Here is a 21,417-nt window from a genome sequence, read left to right as displayed (position 1 = left end):
TAAAATTAAGGATCCATGGCCCAAGCTTTGAACCTACAATCCAAACCCTCACCATTAGAGGATAATCTTGAAGGTTTTTATTTGAAAATCGAGTTTCAAATCTCCTTCTGTTTTGAGATTGAAACTCCAAGAATCCAAGCCTTTCCTTGATCCAATTCAACTTCAGGAAGCTTCTGAAGTCAAGCCAAGATCAATTGGAAGCAAGATCAAGCAAGTTTCAAGCTTCCTCGAAGGTGATTTTCCAGAACTTTCATCTCTCTGATTCTCCCTCAATTTTTCATCATTCTTTTTTATTTTTGGTTAGCTGAAGTCCTACCAATGCAGGCAACAAGATTAAGTTGCTTTGAGGTCAAATTGAAGCAACTCAGTTCATGATCCTCAAAATTCAAATCCCTGTATCTTTTTATATACTTGGAATTGGAGAAAATTGAGGCCAAATTCGTGATCCTGAGCATTTTCTCTTTGAAATGGTGTCCTTATTTTTCATTTTCCATTGAAATAAAGTTGGACCAATCCGGTGGAGGTCAACGGAAAAGATAACCGGAGCCCTATCTTCGGTGGTGTGTTGTCACACTTCATGGCCATCTGATCATGTTTGGATGTTGTAATCTGGACCGTTGCATTTGATTACCACATGTACATCTCTTTGACTAAAGACCGCCATGGAACATGCGTGTGTGGCCATCATATCTGCCACCTCAATTAATGGGGAATATTTGACGGCCCTTGTTTGTTTGTTTGTTTTTAATTTCTGATTTTATGTTTAATCCTTTTATTTTGTTTAATTCATATTAATTTCATTTTTAATCCAAAAAATATGGGACTTTCACCAAAAATCTTTAAATATTTTTATCTTTCATATTCTGAATTAAAATTATTTTTTTGGATTAATTTTGATATTTTTCATGAATTAAATGTTTTTGTGCATATTTTTAATTGTTTAAAAATACTTCTGACTTTTCAAAAATCATGAAATTTTTTGTCTAACGTCCTTTGACCTTGTTTTACCTAGGATAAATCTCTTGGCCATTTATTTGGTGTTTTGAAGAGGTTTTAGGGTTTGACCAAATAAAAATGTATTTTAATTCATTTTTAAATTGATTTTTAATTGATTAATCATGTAAAAATTATGTTGAGCCATTTTTATGGTAATGTGATGTTTGACTATTTGTTTGGGCCTTGGTCAAGGTTGATTTGACTTTTATTGGATTAAAACCATCGGATTTAGGGGATTGATGAAATAGATATTTCATCTCCCAAAATGAATGAATGGTTTTAATTTGATAAAATCCTCCCTTGGTCAATTTGTGTTTCTATCTCCCCCCCCCCCCCCCCCTCTTTATCTCCATCCCTATTCTTCCCCATTCTATCATTGGACCCATGAAATCTCTAATGTCTTAAGGCTAATTGGTTCATCAATGACCTTGTGTCAGATGAACCAATACAAGTATGACTGAGATAGGTCCCTCCCTCTTGACCTTTTCTTTTAGTATATGGTATGTTTTAGGAGTTTGGTTCTTCATACCAAATCTCTAACATGCATTATTGATAGTTGTGACTTCTACATAAGTCCAATTACGGTTGCTTAACATATAGCTAAATTTGACCCTAAAGGCATAGCATTATAGTAAGTGAGATTGTAAGTCTCCCATTTTTCATGGCATTGTGTGAAAACTTGACATTTTTTCCTTTCATGAGAGCTAGTGGCATACTTGTTGAATTATCCAAGTTGGAGCCCTTCTCATGGAAGATGTCTAGGTTTAAGGATTCATACTTATGAATGGATGGGTGAGTGTTCTCCAAAGGATGACTTAATCATTTAAAAAGCACCACTAATACTTGGCTAACCTTTGACTAACATTTGACTAACTCTTATTAATATTGCTTTATTTTCAAGTCATTTATTTTATGCAATTTAAATTTTAGTCATTTATCATTCATTGTCATTTACACTTTATTCAACTTGTTTATGTTTATGTTTATGTCATTTTTGCTTTGCTCATTTGAGCCATATCTTGTAATTGTATATATTGTTTGTGCATTTTGGTTTTGTTTGTGGTCTTAGGACCTTAAAATACTTAATAATAACAAAAACCCTAAAAAATGTTTGGTGGCCTATTGATCTTGATCTGAACTCTTGGACTTAGAACTAGACAACATTCCCTATGCAAAAAGGACTTGGTCAATGCCAACATTTTTTAACCAAGCTATTGTGAACTAATCCTCCATCTGATGCAAGCCTTGGATCTTGTTTGAATTCATCTACTACTCTGTCTTTATGCTAATTATTATTTTGACCTTGTGTTTGATGCTTTGCTTATAGGTAATCAAGGAATATTTCATCTGATACATAAGAAGACAAAGAAGACTGCTAACTATGGGAATTTATTTCCTGGATGTGGCTATCTTTATTTGATGCCTTGATCTTTATTATGTTTGGATATTGCTATTTGCTTATTGACTATTGCTTGATTCAAAGTCCAAAGAAAAAGTGGGTTTTCTATATGACATTCTTGTCTGTTGAATTGCATCCCATTGGTTAGATCTTTTCAACTCTTAACTTTTAATTTGTGCTTAGGATAGCCTCTTTATCTCCTCCCACTTCTTAACTTTCAAAATCTCTCCCCCTTTTCAAAAACTTTCTTTACATGTGATTTCAAACTTAGACTTTATTTTAGTGATTAGAAACTTTGGCCTTATGCCATTGAATTTTTATACTCTTTCTGAAATCAAATTTATAAATAAACTTAATCATATTGACTTAAATTTCAAAAGACAAAAAGAACTAACAACTTCATTCAAACTTTTGGAATTTGTGCCTTTTTCTCATTAAACTTTTGTTAAAAGCAATTCACCAACTTATTTAAAAATTTTACCACGAACTACGAGGTTTTGATCCCTCATTTTTATGTCGGTACGTAGGCACAAGTCCGAAGGTCTTGTCAAACGCAAAAATATAACCAATGAATTCTTTTCTCATCCTCCCACTCTATTTTTCTCAAACATCTTTTATACCAACAATACATACACACATAAAAAAGGGCTCCCTAGGAGTACCTAGGAGACTTTGGGTACCAACACCTTCCCTCTATGTAACCAACCCCCTTACCTGTAATCTATGGCATTTTATTAGTTTTGATTTGAAAACTTATCATCTTTGGGTTTTGTTCGTACTTTTCCCTTTTCCTTGGGAAACAATAAAAGCGCGGTGGCGACTCTAGTTTTATTGACGTTAAGCTTATTCATAGCTTGATCGTCATGAATTTACCGCTACAAACATTGTTTGGCATTTTTATTATTATCATCAATAAAATACAATTTTTTTCATCCATACTTATGGTGTTTTATTTTTCTTTTTTCTTTTTCTGAAAATGGTAATCACAAAAAACATAAATAAATAATAATCTTCCATCTACATAATATTTATTCGCATTCCACTTCTCTAAAATCAAAATATCAAATTGTTATGCAGGTTGGTCCTTAAACCCATTGAATACAATGATCCAACTCCCTCTCCAAACTTTGATTTCCCTGTGTTTGAAGTTGAGGAAGAGAATGATGATGAAGAAGTATCTGATGAATTATCATGTTTGCTTGAACACGAAGAAAAAACCATTCAATCGTTTGAAGAGAAAATTGAATTAGTCAACTTTGGTTCTGATGATGATGTGAAGGAAGTCAAGATTGGGTCTCAACTGTGTCCAGAAGCTAAGAAGGGGTTGATTGATCTTCTTCGAGAATACTCTGATGTATTTTCTTGGTCCTATTAAGATATGACTGGGTTGTGCAGCACTGATTGTTATTGAAGGCAGAATGCCCGCCGGTCAAGCAGAAGTTGAGGAGAACTCATCCAGATATGACAATAAATATCAAAGAGAAAGTGCATAAGCATATTGATGTTGGTTTTCTTGTAACCTCTAAGTATCCGCAGTGGGTTTCCAATATTGTGCCTATTCCTAAGAAGGATTCAAAAGTCCGCATGTGTGTTGATTATAGAGATTTGAACAAAGCTAGTCCAAAAGATGAGTTTCCTCTGCCACACATTGATATGTTGGTAGACAATACAACTAAATTCAAAGTCTTTTCATTTATGGATGGGTTTTACGGTTATAATCAAATCAAGATGGCACCTGAAGATATGGAGAAGACCACATTCATTACACCTTGGGGAACATTCTGTTATAGAATGATGCCTTTCAGTTTAAAGAACGCTAGCGCAACATACCAGAGAGTTATGACCACTCTTTTTCATGATATGATGCATAAAGAGATTGAAGTTTATGTTGATGATATGATGGACAAATCAAGTGATGAAGAAGAACATGTTGAGCATTTATTAAAGTTATTCTAGAGATTGAAGTTTATGTTGATGATATGATTGCCCAATAAGTGTACTTTTGGTGTTCGTTCTGGTAAGTTGTTAGGCTTTATAATTAGTGAGAAGGGTATTGAAGTTGATCTTGCCAAGGTCAAAGAAATACAAGAAATGCCTGCGCCCAAAACTGAGAAGCAAGTCAGAGGTTTTCTCGGCCGCTTGAATTATATCTCAAGATTTATATCGCATATGACTGCCACATGTGCTCCAATATACAAGCACCTTCAGAAAGATCAGTCTTATGATTGGACCGAAGATTGCCAGAAAGATTTTGATAGTATCAAATAATATCTTCTTGAGCCTCTGATTTTTTCTCCTCCTGTTGAAGGAAGACCGTTGATCACGTATTTGATTATGCTTGAGGAGAGTATGGGATGTGTTATTGGTCAGCAAGATGAATCTAGAAAGAAAGAATATGCAATTTACTACCTCAGTAAGAAATTCATTGACTGTGAGACTCGATATTCTATGCTTGAGAGGACATGGTGCGCATTGGCATGGGATGCTAAGCGTCTGCGCCAGTATATGTTGAATCATACTACTTGGTGGATATCCAAAATGGATCCAATCAAGTACATTTTTGAGAAGCCTTCTTTAACTGGGAGGATTGCCATTGGCAGATGTTGTCATCTGAGTATGATATTGAATATCGATCTTAAAAAGCAATTCAGGGTAGTGTCTTGGATGACCATTTGGCTCACCAACCGATTGAAGATTATTAGTCAATGTAGTATAGTTTTTATGACAAAGAGATTTTGTATATGAAAATGAAAGATTGTGATGAACCATTGCTTGAAGAAGGGTTAGATCCTGGTTCCCTTTGGGGCATGGTATTTAATGAAGTTGTTAATTCATATGGTAGGTAGCAATCCAAGAGACTATCCTATGTACAAAATTAAAAGTTTAGAGTTCTAAAGATCTGACCAAGTAGGTAGCAATCCAAGAGACAAGAATGTCAATAGAAACCCAGAATTCCCTTGGACTTTTAGAATTAAGCAACACACAAATGCACAATTATATTATCTTCAAGAGCAAGGAATCAAACAAACATGGCCCCATCCAAGCTTATCCATTCAATGATCTTCTTCAAAGTAGCACATGTAACAGATGAATTCCCCAAGTCATGAATTCCCCAAGTCACAGGTTCAAAATAATAGCTTCACAATGATCATGTTGCAGATGAACTTAGAGAGATCTTGAATGATGTATCAGATGAAGTTTCAAATTGCAAGCACTTGGTTTCTCAATAAGTTGGCATTGGCCAAGTCCTTTAGCATAGGAAGGTTGCATAGATTCTAAGTCCATTTATCCAAGATCAAGCCAACAGTCCACACAAAAGTTTTTTAGGGTTTTTGTTGTTATTATGTACATTAATGGTCAAAGACCACACAAACAAACAAACTATACACAAACAAAATATATCACACAATATAGTCCAAGTGGACAAAGTGAAACTTTCATTAACATAAACAATTAGAATGATATGAACAATGGCAAATGAATAAAAGCTAGAATTAAATGGCATTAAAGTAAATGGCTTGAAATTAAAAGTTAGTAGTTAATAGGTTAGAAGTTAGTATTGTTTTTCTTTTTCCTTTTAATTTGAAGTCATTCTTTGGAGAACACTCAACCCACTTATCACAAGCATGGATCCTTGAACCAAGACATCTTCCAAAGGAAGTAAAAAAAGCCATGTTTCCACATAATACCATGAAAGAGGGGAGACTTACAATCTCACTAACTAGAATGCTTATGCCTTTTGTGTCACAAATTTAGCGCTATGTTAAGCAATCGTAATTGGACTTATGTAGAAGTCACAGCTATTTGAGGTCGGGCAATAGGATTTTGGTGTTAATGCATGTTAGAGACATAGTATTATGAATTATGCTCATGAAACATACCACACACAAAAAAGAATATGCAAGAGCTGTGGCCTAATCTCATCCATACTCATGTCAATTTTTCAATCAACTAGCCTTAGGATTTTGAGATATCATAGGCCAAATGGAATGAATGAATGAAGAAAGGGAATAAGATGAAGTTGGAGGGGAATAAATCAAATCACAAATTGGTCAAAGGACTACTTTTATCAAATTAATATCATCCATTCATTTTGGGAGATGGAATGTACATTCCATCAATCCCCTAAATCCAATGATATTAATTTGACAAAGTCAAATCAAGCTTGACCAAGGCCCAACAACAATAATCAAACTCAAACAAGTCAACACAATTGGTCAACTAAATTATTTGGCATTTAATCAAATTAAAAATACTAAAATAAGGAATTTAAATTAAATATGGTTTGTCCAATTCCTAAAATCTCATCAAAACACCAAAGAAATAGCCATGAGATTTATCATAGGTCAAACAAGCTCAAAAGACCTTGGAGAAAAAAAATTCATAATTTTTGGACATTTAAAAGTATTTTTAAACAATTAAAAATAAATGCAAAATCAATTAAATCATGAAAAATATTAACAACGATCCAAAAAATAATTTTAATTCAGAATATGAAAGAGAAAATATTTGAAATTTTTTGGTGAAAGTCCCATATTTTTTGGAATAATATTAAATTTAATATGAATTATTGAAAATAATACAATTAAAATGAAAATTAAAATATCAGAAAAACGTGGACCACTTGATCTCCCTTATTAATTGAGGTGGCAGATCAAGTGGATCAAAACACACATTCCACCATGCACTTGAGTCAGCGCTGTAAGACCCTAATTTTGATCCTAAGATCCCTTATGGCATCATATCATTACTCATTGCATTTCCTCAAGGATCATAGCATATTGGTTCCTTACCCTTGAGTTGGGACTTGTGTGAGTGGTTTGAGACCACCAAGCATGCTTGAATTGTATATTATTGCTTTTCTTATGTTGTTTACTATCTTAAAGCACAAAAATATATCACTAACTTGTTTTGTTTTGAAGCTCAAGCAGTCATGTGATCCAAGGCTCCTGGGAGGCTCTTATGCTCAAAGAAGTGGCCAGGTGAAGATGAAAGCAAGCATGACAATGGTTCACAAAGCTCTCAATTATCATATATGGATCCCAAGTATCTCAATTTTCCAATTTGATCAAGATAAACCAAAGGGCTTGAGGATTGATTCCCAAGGAAACCCTAATTCAATTGTGCATTGACTGTGCCTTGCTCATGAAGCAACCTCAACCTATGATAAAATTCAATCAAGGGAAGTTATTTCATTCATCATTTTATGCATATATGATCCTATGTTAGTATCCTCAATCATTCATTCATCAAGATTTGAAGTTTGGACTTGAGAAGTTGACCAGTCAAGTCATCTAACTATTTTGAGATCCACTGAGACCTAACTTTTGATGTGTTTGTCAAATGAAGATGACTCCAAGAGAAACAATGTTCTTAATAACCATATGAACAACTTTCATGTTCATCAAAAATCCACTTGAAACTTTTAAGGTCATTATTCATTTCAAAACATTATAGGTCATTTTGACTAAAACCCTAATTTTGGGTCAACTTCCCAAGGATCTAACTTCCTTAATTTTCATGATTTTCAGGTGAGACCAATTGAATTGGAAATCTTGGTATGTCTACTTCAAATGTTATGTTGGACAAAATTTCATAATCCTAAAAGAAACACATGTGATAATACAAAACATTATAGGTCACTTTGGACCAAAGCCATTGAATCTTGAAAAAGTCCAACTTCAAGTGCCCATAACTTTCTCATCAAAAATCCAAATGATGCAAACTTTAAGTCCAAATTGATCATATTGAAAATATATACAAGTTTGATGATGGAGGTTTTTCCATTTGAGGATTGCATCATTGAAACAGAAGGGCTTGAAGTTGGTCATTTGTGGCAAATTTTTCAAAGGCATGTTTTGTACCTCAAACTTCATGACCAGTTTTCATAATTTTCCAAACTCCAAATTGATTTTTGTCCAACATAGCTTTTGTTCCTTATGTCAAGACCTTTTCAACCATTAGTCACATGCCTATGTTTGGATTTTTTATATGTGACTTTCGAAGAAGGGAACATTTAGGCCCAAATATGAAATTCACCTTGAACCTTCATGCACAAGCAATTGCAATTCAAATTGCACGTCCAAACCTTCTTCAAGTCAGATCAGTATTCATTTCCAATTGGTTTTGGGCCTCACATGCGCCTGTACAGGCTCATGCATGGAGGACCCAATGATCATGCACACGAGTTTTTGCCTTGCTTTGCTTGCATCTTCATCTATAAATACATGCCTTGCCTCATTCAAACTTGATCCTGGAATCAACCTAAAGCTCTGCAAAATTGGAAACCCAACCATACCAAAGGAATTCTCATTTTTTATTTTTCATTTCAAGTTTGAATTTCAACAAAATCAGTTGATCTTCAATACTAATTCCTTAGCCTTGCATTCACATCATACCTCAAGATCAAACTGCAAGCAAGAATTGGAAGGAATCGTGTTGATCAAAGTTGCACTTCAAAGGTTCATTGCTCAACTATTTTGATCCATATCTCACCATATATTGTGATTTGCTTGTGTTTATTTGGTTCTCTGAAGTCCTCGTGTGAGAGGCAAGCCAGTGGTGGCTTTGATTTTGTGAATTGATGCATTTCAGATTGAACACCTGGATTTTCCATCTCAGATTTCTCCTTCCATAGGAATCTTGAGAGAAATCTAAGGTTACAAGGGTGATGTACATCACCCCAGCTTTAATTTGGTATAAGGCACGTCTAATTTGGTTGAGGTTGCAAAACCTGCAACTGGTGGCCGGTTTCTGTTAGCTCACCGGAGAAGACGGTGGTTTCCACCACCGTCCCCACGTGGAGGCCCTGTATCCATTAGATCTCACATACACGATCTAATCCTGGCCTTTGTTCTTTATGACTTTTTTTTAATTCATTCTATTTCGCGCTTAACTCATTTACATGATACGCGCGCGCCTATGCTCCATTGATGTTGTCCATGTCAATTAATGAAATGGATCATGCGTTCCCTGATTTTCCATATTTTCCTAATTTTTGTTTTATTTTCTTTTATTCCATTTATTTTCAAAAATTCATAACTCTTTTATTTGGAATCACAAAAATATGAGACCAATTGCAAAAAAATTCTTTTAAAATTTAGTTTCATAATCTGATTTTTAATTATTTTTGTGATTCCATTTAATATTTTTTGTGCATTATTTTGTTTTTGATAGTTTTTAATTCATTTTAATTACTTTTTGATATTCAAAAATTCCAAAAATATTTTCTTAACAAATATGGATGATGATAAGTCTATGAAAAATATCCTCATCAATTTCTTAATTGATTTGAGATTTATTTGAGATTTTAGTTCATTTGTGTTATTTTTCTTGATTTTTAATTGTTTAAAAATAGTTTCTGTTTTCAAAAAATGTTGAGAAAATTTGTCAAACATTGTTTGACCATGTTAGACTTATGATGATTCAATTGGACTTATTCACGTTGATTTGAATTGAATTTGAAGTTTGACCATACTTTGTTCATTTTATTTTATGTATTATTTCAATTCCAAAAAATACAAAAAAATATGTTTGACCTTTCTTGACTTCTAATCTTCATTTCACTTCTGTTTACCATTGATTGATGTTGATTTCATTCACATTTGATAATTGTGTTTTGATTATGTCATTTGAATTCTCACTTTGTCCATTTTCATTTCATCTTCATCTTCTTCTTTTTCTTTTGGTCAATGAGTTAATGATTTGTAGTTAGCCTTGACATATGAGAGGCTTAACCTTCTTTGATCCAAATCAAATTCGATTTTATCAAATGTCAAGTGAATTACTTTGTGTCCAAGATAGGTTGCTTCTTGGTCAAGCAAAAAACTTAAAATCCATACAAGGACTTTCCTTATTTTCTTTTGGCATGGCAAGTTGTAGGAGCTTGGCTTACTAGTCATGATCTCTAACTTGTGTTTATTTGCCTATAGTTTTATTGACCGGCCTCAGATAGGTGTGATTACTACATTAGTCCACTTACGATTGCTTAACATAGCGCTAAATTGCCTTATGGCACACTAACACTAACTACTAATTACTAACTTTTAATTCAAGCATTTAATTCTTGCAATTTACTTTAATGCAATTTAATTTCTTGCTCATTTATTCATATTGTCTTTTCCCTTTGCTCATTTGAGCTCATGTTTATGTTTATGCCATTTTCCTTTTGCTCATTTGAGCTTATGATTGTATGTAAATATATTGTTGCTTTGTGTTTGTTTTGTGATTGTTGCTCATTTGAACCCAATGCAAAAAGGAGAAAGGACTTAGAATTAGGACCTTACCTATGTTTAATGGAGTTCAAGAGCAACTAGACCTCATGCCTTTAGAATGCTAAACTTGTTGAAGAGCAACTAGGCCTCATGCCTTTAGAATGCTAAATTTTGAAAGTTGACTTGAAAGGACCTCTAATTTAAACTCATTGTTTGTCCATTCCTCTTATTGCATTGTGAATTTTTTAATTGTTTGTTCTTGTGTGATAGGGATTCCAAGCTTAAGATAGTAAGGAGGACCATTGTCATGAGTAACCAAGTTAAGAGAGACAAGCCAAATGGAGATCCTAGGAGCTTGAATGTTTAATTATTTCGATTGCTTGTTGCTTGCTAAGTCCAAAGGAAAGGAGCATCTTGAATCATCTTTATGATCTCAAGAAAGGAAATCTAAGGGTTTTATCTCTTCTCTCATCTTTGCATGTTTAGGACTAGCCCTTCTCTTCTTCTCTCCACTCTAACCTAAGTCAAACTCATTTTGTGCAAACATTGACATTGTTTTCAAACTAGAAACCTAGGCCATATGCCTTTGATCTTTTCAAACTCTTTTCACTAATACTCATTATAAATGAACTCTAATTCATACTTTGACCTCATTTTGTGAATACTTCCAATTTGTAAATCCAACTCACTTCAAGTGATCTTTTGTGGTTCCAATGACCACCTTTGATTAAAAACTTTTGCATAAACATTAGCCATAGGTTTGAGTCATCATAATGGTTGATGTAAACCTCACCTTATCCTTAGTGATTGGACTATAAGTCTTCCATACTTATTATAGGGTGGATCCCTCACTAGTATATTGAAGCTCTCCTCACATGGTGGATTGTTGGTTTAGGTTGCGTTTTCTCCCTTTGATAACAAAAGACCTTAGGGTTTTTGACAAATCAATTCACCAACTTGTTTTGAGATTTTTACCCCGAACTACGAGGTTTTGATCCTACCTTTGTGATGGTACGTAGGCAATGGGTTTATCCATTCAAACAACAAAATTGTAAATAATTTGTATATTCTTTTCTCATCTCCCCAATCATGTTTGCACAAATATTTTCACAAATACTAACCTACAATACATCTTTGCAAAAAGGGCTCCCTTAGAGTACTAAGGATGTTTTGGGTGCTTAAAACCTTCCCATTGCATAACCAACCCCCTTACCCAGATCTCTGACATTTTTATTAGTTTTTGATTTGATAAAACTTCTTACTTGGTTTTTGTTCGCTTTCTAACCTTTCCTTTGGATAAATAGAAGTGCGGTGGCGACTCGAATTGTATGCTTACTCTTGATTTAGTCAATAAATTTAAAGGTAATGAATACCCCGCTACAAGCACGCCACACAGTTGGTATTCAAAAAGAACGCTCGGGATTAAAACAAATTAAATGGATCATATGGTTGGAGACGTGCCAACACACAGCCAGAGTTGTAGCTCAGGTCTTCTTCTCCGGTGGACCTCACCGGACTGGTCCACCTTCAACCATCACCAAAATTAAAAACAATGACATGATTTCAAAGTAAAAATTGCACTGAGCTCGAATCTAGCCTCGATTCACTCTAACTCCAAGTATATTTAGAGATACATGGAGTTGAAATTTGAGGTACATGAACTGAGTTGCTTCGATTTGGCCTCAAAGCAACTCAATCTTCTTGCCTACATTTGTAGGACTTTAGACAACCAAAGAATCAATAGGATTGAGCAAGAATTAGAGATAATCGAAAAGATCAAAATTTCTGGAAAATACCTCCAATGGAGGTCTGATTCAACTGATCTTGCTCTTGCTCATGCTTGATCTCACTCCAAATGCTTGCAGAAGAAGGATTGAATGCTCAAAAGGTTGTGGATCCCTGGAGATTTTAATTTCAAAACAGTGGAAATTCAAACTCAAATTCAAGTGAATTTATCAGGATTATCCTTTGCAATATGAGGGTTAGAGTTAGGGGATCAAAGTTGGCGTCAATGTGTGTCAAATGTTGAGCATATGAGGCTCTATTTATAGCTGACACCATTGCTTTTTGCACACTTGAAATCCACTTTCCAAATTTGGTATTGATGATGCATGGGTGCATGGGCGCGCATAGGCCCATAAAATCATTGCCCTAAGTCCACAAATGAGTGTGAGATAGTCTGAATTCAACTTGGATTGCAAGACAAGTGTTCATGAAGATTTCAAATTTGATCCTTGCCAAGTGATGATACCATGTTCAAGCCATACGCAGCCTATGCATTCCTTGTCCAAAATGAATGGATTTGAGCTCTTTGAAAAGGTGAGATCAAGAGGAATAACTTTCATGTTCAACACTTTTTCATTTAGAGCTTGGAACATGAAGAAATTTGAGGTGGAAGTTTGGAAATTTTTGACATATCAAATTTTTTTTTAAGTGTCAGGCCATATGTCTCAATATTCCACCTTGCTTAACTTTTTATATGAGCTTCAAATGAGAAACGTGTCTTCATCATAATTGTAACCATTTAAAATACCTTCAAAATGGTCACCAATTTCATGTAATTTGGATTTGAAATGATAGAGTTATGCATTTTTGAAGTTTGGAAAAATCACTTGTTCAATGGTATAGGTCAAAAGTGACCTATAATGTATTCTCATATCACATGCTCAAAAAAGTTGAATTAGCTCCCACTCCAAACATAAAAGTTAAAGTAGACATCTTGAATATGATTTTGAAACTTGTAAATCTTTCATCTCATAAAAATTGAGCAAGTTATGGCCTTGGGAAGTTGACTTTCAAATTAGGGTTTAGACAAAATGACCTATAGTGTTTCAACATAGAAAATAATTTTCCAAGCAAAACTAGATCTAGGTCTCAACATAAACGTTGTTTGGAATGTCATTTAGAGTAAGTTTTCTCTTGTAATCATTTTCATATGGTGAAAATTGTAGGATATAGGGTCTAGGGAGACCCAGTTTTGATCAGATGAATTCATCTAGCCAACCACCATCAACCAACTTGCTAATCTTCAATTCTCTTGACTTTCTAGGCTCATGGTAGATCATATATCCATAAGATGATGAAATTTGAAGTGTCCCTTAAGAAATTTGATCAATGGGTGAAATAGCTTATTTTAGAATACTCAAGATACCCAGTCAAACTAGGGTGTCCAAGGCAAATCACCCTCAAACTCTTGAAGAAAACTTTATCAATATAACATGTAGAGATCATTGGGACTCATATATGGTGCTTATAAACATTCTTGTATCAATCCATGGTTGTGCTCTTTGTCATGAGGGTCTCAAACCCTAGATATGAACTTGATAGATCAATGGAGATCATGCGCTTCCTACAAAAGAGTTAGGAAAATGCAACAACATATTTTTGGTATTTTGGTTAGTAAAATGATAATATACAAGTATGATAAAATCACAAAGTACTTGGTGATCTCTCCCAAAACAAACCCAATGAAAGAGGGGTAAGGAGGATGTCAAGGCATGATCCCAATGCTAGTGCAGATGATGAAATTGCACGAGGAATCTTAGGGTCAAAATTGGGGTCTTACAATTATACATCATAATTATTCTCCCTAAAGACCCAAGATGAATGGGGTTGTTTAAGTTACGAATAAGAATATTAAGAAGATCATTCAGAAGATGGTTGTGACATACAAGGATTGGAATGAGATGTTCCCATTTGCTTTGCATGGGTACCGTACATCCATTCGCACTTCAACAGGGGCAAACCCTTTCTCTCTTGTTTATGGTATGGAAGCTCTGCTCCCCGTGGAGGTTGAGATCCCATCATTACGTGTTTTGATGGAAGCCAAGTTGGCAGAAGCTGAATGGTGCCAGACCAAATATGATTAGTTGAATTTGATTGAAGAAAAGAGATTAATTGCCATGTGTCATGGTCAGTTATATCAGCAAAGAATGAAGAAAGCTTTTGATAAGAAGGTTTGGCCTCATGTGTTTAGAGAAGGTGACCTCGTGCTCAAGAAGATTCTATCTTTCAAACCTGATGCTAAGGGAAAATGGACTCCTAATTATGAAGGTTCATATGTTGTCAAAAGAGCCTTTTCAGATGGTGTTTTGATTCTTACAACTATGGATGGTGAAGAGTTCATGCGTCTTGTGAATGTTGATGCAGTCAAGAAATACTTTGCCTAAAAAAAAAAAGAACAACTCGCTAAGTTGAAAACCCGAAAGGGCGATCCAGGTAAAAAATAGAGACATAAAATAAAATTTATCCCGGTAGATTGAGTACCCCACCTTGGGTAAATCTAGGGAAAAATTAGGGATTTTGGCAATTAACTGCATTCGGTTGGTCCTAATCATGGAAGCGGTTTTGAGCAAATCATTTGGTTTTGACTCATCATTCTCAACTGAAGGCAAGCACAATGGATATTGAATTTGGTAGGAAGAGTAGTGGTCATTGTATTCAATGTAGCCATTTTCCATGTAAATTACCATTTTCAAACTTTGTAAAGATCTATGGAGTCTCGTCATTTACGAACTACCATTCTATTAAATAAAGTTGAGCTTTTGTCCAATTATTTTTATTCTTATTTATTTCTGCTAAATAAAATTGAATTTTTATGATGATAATTTTAAATTAATGAATAATTGTTTTTCTTAAAATAATAAAAACAATCACGTAAAGAATAATCGATTTTAGTAAGGAACGTCAACAGCAATCTGAGAATAGGTAAGTCTTGAAGTGTGAAGCATTGTTAGTCTTCCCCAAGCAGTTGGTTTGGTAAATATTCTCCTCCCCAGCAGTTCGTCATTTATCCCCAACACGGTTGATGGGATTCTCCCCAATTAATCCCATCTCCCCAACTGAGTTGGTGGGTCACATCCCTAGTAGAGTCGAGTTGGTGATCGGTCCTCTTTGCAAATTCATGTTCCCTAGCTGAGGTGCTCATGTTTTATATCCTCCTAGTTTGTGATTGGACCATAGGGATCAGGAACCTTTAATTGGTTTCCATTTTCATTATTTGTGTTGTATAACCTCGACAGTTTCTCCTTGGTGTGAATCAGACCCGGTTATCTTTGCCTTGGAATTGGTTTATTTCTCAATTTCCAAGAAGAATTTGAGGAATGCAACGATCTTGGCCATGGCATCCTCAGTAATTTTCTTATATCCCCGTGCAGAATTTTACCTCTTGTGTTCCCCGACGGAGTTCATTTTCTATTTTGAAGATCCCTCGTTCCCGGTAGTATTGGATTTTGAGCAATGGTGTTGACCTAAATTTCCCTGTAGTGTTGACAATTTGATCCTCAGAAAATATTTTCTCTATCCTCGGCATGTTTGGTTAATCATCCTTCAACAATACTCTCTCTCCTCGTAAAGTTTATCGTGATTGATTGGAAGCATGTTCTCCATGACTTTCTCAGCTAGAGTTGATTTATTTAGGGCTAGATGATTTATTTTCATCCCTAGCATTTTCTCCAGTTGGTGTTTCCATCTTGTTGAGATTAGCCAAGTGTTGCAGCAGTGATTCAAATCTTTGTTATTTGTATCCTTTGTGTTATTTTGTCAACATAATCATAATCATATACATGCATATTCATGCATAAAACACAACATCCGATGTTTCATTATGCATCCTATCGCATTTGATTCTTTATTCTAATCCCCTGCTTTGGGAATATCATTTACCTATGCAGATTTGGTGTGTCTGTCCTCCTTCAATTGTAGAGTGTCAACCGCTTTAAACATAAGAAGTTTAACCTTTCTCATTTCCCCACTGAGTTATTTCCTCGTGGATGAGTATTATTTCAATTTCCTCCCCAATTAATTATCTGGATGGAACCACTCCTCTTGAGTTATATCCTCATTGGGTTGAGTCTTTGTTTGACTATTTCTTTCTAGCTATTACCTAGATATATATTTTGGTCCCCTGAGAGTCTATTACCCAATAACTGGTAATATTCTTATCGACTTTTGAGTACTTTACTTTTGCCCAATACCCGGTAAAATGTAATATATTCCCTTTGCTTTCCCTAATGGAATTTTTTTCACATTTCCCTAGGCAGTCTATCCTTGATATGTTCATCCTAACCGGTGGCGATATTCTTCCTTTTGTGGTTTTCTACCTAATAAAAAGGTAGTTGAAATCCCTATTTTTATTCCCAGAGAGCCTATCCTTGATATGTTCACTTTAACCATTGACGGATTTTCTCCCCCTTTTTGGTATTCTACCCAGTAACCAATAGTTGTAATTCCTACTTTCCCCTGCTGAGTTTATCCTTGATATGTTCATCCTAACCAGTGACAGGTATTCTCTCATTGGTATTCTACCTAGTAGCTGGTAGTTGTAATTTCTATTTTATCTTTCCCGTCTGAGGCTATCCTTGATATGTTCATCCTAACCGGTGATGGATATTCTCTCTTTAGTATTCTATCCAGTATTTGATAGATATAATTCCTATTTCTCCCCGGAAGTCTATCCTTGATATTTTCATCCTAACCGATGACAAATACTCTTCCTTTGAGTTATCCTTGATATGTTCACTTTAACCAGTGACGGATAATCTGTTTTTGGTCTTCTTCCCAGTAACCGGTAGTTATAAATCCTATTTGATCTTTTCCCCAGCAGGTTATTCTTACCCAGTAACAGGTAATGAATATACCTTTTTCTCCTCAGCGCGTCATCCTTGATATGTTTACCCTAATCGGTAACGGATATCCCTCTGTCAGAGAATGTTATCTTCCTACCCAGTAATCGGTAATAGATAATATATGTTTGGTACTCCTGTGTTCAAGTTCATCCTTCCCCTGTTGAGTTTGAGTGTGTATTTCCTTACTGGAATCGCCTTTCCCTGTTTAATTCGAGTATTTCAGCTTTGTTCTAATCTACCTGTTTCCCATGCAGATTTTCCCTTATCCCCAACTGAGTCCTTCCATTGATTTATTTTCATGGAAACTTCCCTCGTGTCTTCGGCAGTTTTTAAGACGTAGCTTGGCCTACGCACAACTTTTTTTATCCCCCCAAAGTCTTTCTCTCCCCAGTGAGTTTTCCTTATGGAAAGCATCATGCTCCTGTGGACTTTCAGTCTCTCCGGATTCTTTTCCTTTGTGGCAATATTTTCCCCACGAAGATTATTTTAACATTTATATCATATGCATCATGAGGTCTCTTAGAGACCAAAATTTGTTTCTAGATGTTGTTATTTAAGTCCATTCTACTGAGTTGATACGAAGATTTTAATCTTCACATCCTCAGTTAGAATATCCTTAAATAGTGGCAGCTGTAAGACCCCAATTTTGAGCCTAAGACCCCTCATGCTATCTCATCATTTGCATTGGCTTTGGGATCACACCTTGGCATCCTCCTTACCTCTTATTCATTGGTTTTGCATTGGGAAAGATCACCAAGCACTTTTGATTGTATCATACTTTGTTTTTTATTATCTACTAACAAAATACCAAAAATATGTCTATGTATAATTTTACTTCTTTTATAGGTAGTGTGTGCATTCACCAATGCCTCATCAAGCTCGTATCTAGGGTTTGAGACCCTCAATGCAATGAGATTAATCAATAGGTGGTTCACATTGGCTCGAGACATCATATATGGGTCCCCATGATCTTCATTTATCATTTTGATCAAGAATTTACTGATAACATGAAATGATATAACATTCTAGGACTCAATTTAATTAAATTATACTATTATTTACTTCAATTTATTTCATTTTATTCGATATTACTCAGTATTTTCTTTCTATTTATCCCAGGTAGTTTATTTGAAGCACAAGTGAAAAAGGAAGAAAAGGAGGTGAAAAAGGAATGGAAATAAGCAAATATCAAAAGCCAAAGCCCAGCCCAAAAGCACAGGCGTTGCACCTGTGACGAGCGTCACAAAGGCTGTGACGAGCGTCACGCTTTACCCACTTGTGTTACGAGCGTAACACATGGTGTGACGGACGTCACACCAGTCTCCTATATTTTTGGCTTCAGAGACGTTGAGGCCTATTTGCACGCCTGACCATTTCCCACGTGAAGACCTTTGACGCGGAATACCTTTAGAAACAGTTACAACAAGTGACCAATATAAATAGTAACCTTACGGAAAACCCTAGAGGTTCCACGTTTTTTCTTCTTCGCTGTTTTCTCTTTTTCGCACTTTTTCTCTTCCAGCAGCATAAGTATTTTTACAGCATTATTTTTACAACTTTTATATTATTTCCTTTGCAATTTCTATTTTCCTTTTCAGCAATTACTTAATTTTTCGCACAGTAGTTTCTACACCGGAAACTATTGTGTACCTTTCACTAGATCTAACCTTACGTTAGACCCTAGATTTTTATTCCTTCAATTTTATTTTCCTGTCCGGTTGAAGAATTCAAGAACAAATCCAACCGGTCTGTGGTGGAATGTTCAAGACTGCTATTTAATTACTCAGGTTCTTTAATTATAGTTTGAATTTATATATGCTTTGTTTTACTGTTTATTTATGTTATCTGCCTGAGATGAAATTATTTATGCATGCTGATTGTTTAGATCTGTTTAGTATGTCTGGCTAATTTATTTAGGTATCGGTATGTAAAGTAAGCGGAATGAAGGAATCGAAACTAAGTTGGTTAAATTACGTTTAAAAATAAAGTCACTCTTTTTATGGTCCCAATTTACAGGTTTAATAACAAGGTTTTTGTACGAAAGTAAAAGACATAAAGAAGTTAAAATCAATAGAACGAGAGTTTGAGTTTTTAACTGGATAGTGTAAATTGGACATTAATTCTAAATCAGGGCGAAAGCAATTGTTAGAGTTAATTAAATTCTAATCTTTTTCAAAAAGTATTTTTAAAGGTTAAATGTGAGGACGAGAGTTAAGCATTTAAGTTTAATCATATAATCTAAGTCAACAGAGCGAGAGTTTGAGACGAGGGTGTTTAAACGATTAGTGTTTTCTTAAAAAGAGTTTCTACGGATTCTATTGTTTTCAAAAAGTGGTTTTTGACTTAACTAATAAGTGACAACTATGTTAATATAAAATCATAGTTTATTCAACAGAGCGAGAGTTTGAGATAAGACTTTTAAACAATAGTGTCAACTGAAAAGATTTATTTTAAAACCAAGAAACCAACGAAGAATTGATTCCCTAATTACGACGAACTGCATACCGATATCCGTTTAATTGATATTTAATTTAGATCTTATTTTTAGTTTTAACTTTTCCCCCGAACAATCAAAGTATTATCCGCCTTAGCTTTACGAAGTAACCTTAGAAAACGGTATATCGATTCATAAGTCCCTGTGGGATCGATATCTTTTAAAAATACGCGATAGAACTGTGCACTTGCAGTTTGTACCCCAAATTCGACTCATAAAGTCGCGATCAAGTTTTTGGCGCCGTTGCCGGGGACTTTTATTTAGTCGATATCGTAACTCTTCTGTTACGCTGTAGAGACTAAGGCTTTTCTTTTTCTTTTCTTTCTTTCGTTGATTTGTATGCCACACACTCGCTCACAAGGCGAGCCGTTCTACTTACGAATCAACGATATCGAACTATATCTCTGAGTCTTACGACGAATTCGGGAATATCGTGCTGCAAACAATCTCCCTCCTGTCGAACTTCCTGATTTCAAAAATATTTTCCCTTCGATACCCGAGATGGCAGAACCAGCTCGTGCTCTTCGAGATTACGCCGCTCCATCGCAAGATGAGCCGCATTCGAGTATTGCTCCACCCGCAATCGAAGCAAACAACTTTGAACTTATTCCTTCACTGTTGCAGGCAGTGCAACAGAACCAATTCTCTGGAAATCCTACCGAGGATCCAAACCTTCATTTATCCGTATTTGTCCAATACGCTGATACTGTTAAAGCTAATGGTGTCACTTCAGAGGCTATTCGACTTCGTCTTTTTCCTTTCTCGTTAAGAGATAGCGCTAGAAGATGGCTTCAATCTCTTCCTTCCAACTCAGTCACCACATGGAACGAGTTGAAGAAAGTTTTTCTTGCCCGATATTTTCTGCCAAGCAAAACAGCTATGTTAAGAGCCCAGATAAATGGATTTAAACAGAAAGATAACGAGTCTCTTTTCGAAGCATGGGAAAGATACAAAGACATGATAAGACTTTGTCCACACCATGGTTTAGAAGACTGGTTAGTAATTCATACCTTCTATAATGGTCTCTTGTACAACACGAGGTTAACAATAGATGCCGCCGCAGGTGGTGCACTAATGAACAAACCATATGCTGACGCTTACCAACTTATCGAAAGCATGGCTCAAAACCACTATCAGTGGGGAAGCGAACGAACAATGGTGGAAAAACCTCAAACGAAAACTGGCATGTACGAGATAAGTAACCTTGATCATGTTAATGCAAAAGTGGATGCTCTGGTCCAGAAAATTGAAAGTTTAAATGTATCACCCCCAGCCATCGTGGTAGCCATAACTCAGAATTGCGAAGTCTGTGGAATCCAAGGTCACACTCCTGCAGATTGTCAACTCCTAACAGGAATCCAAGCGGAGCAAGTAAACTATGCTCAAGGAAGCCCCTACTCGCATACCTATAACTCAAATTGGAAGAATCATCCCAATTTTTCATATAAGAGTAATAACGCTTTATACGCACCTGGACAATCTCCAAATCAAGCCCCAGCTATACCTCCAGGATATCAAAAGCCGATCCCATCTACACCTAACAATAACGCCCCTAGGAAATCCAACTTGGAAATCATGATGGAAAACTTTATAGCCTCTCAACAGTAAACCAATAAAGATTTCTTAAACCAGAATGTACACACTGGCGAACAAATTAAACAACTAGCAAGTAAAGTAGATGCCCTGGCT

At 35.3% G+C, this 21,417-nt stretch overlaps 1 non-coding gene across 1 annotated transcript; it reads right to left on the bottom strand.

The window, feature by feature from the left end:
• Window positions 1-20,607: 20,607 nt before the first annotated feature.
• On the bottom strand, window positions 20,608-20,714 carry LOC127099858 (small nucleolar RNA R71). Its single transcript, XR_007794325.1, has one exon. It is a non-coding gene; the product is annotated as a small nucleolar RNA R71 (small nucleolar RNA).
• Between the last annotated feature and the right edge of the window lie 703 nt (window positions 20,715-21,417).

The sequence above is a fragment of the Lathyrus oleraceus genome, chromosome 6 (genome assembly GCF_024323335.1).
Source record: "Lathyrus oleraceus cultivar Zhongwan6 chromosome 6, CAAS_Psat_ZW6_1.0, whole genome shotgun sequence".
NCBI classification, from domain to species: Eukaryota; Viridiplantae; Streptophyta; class Magnoliopsida; order Fabales; family Fabaceae; genus Lathyrus; species Lathyrus oleraceus.
Note: the sequence above shows the minus strand (reverse complement) of the source record. Positions and strands in the feature narration are given on the sequence as shown.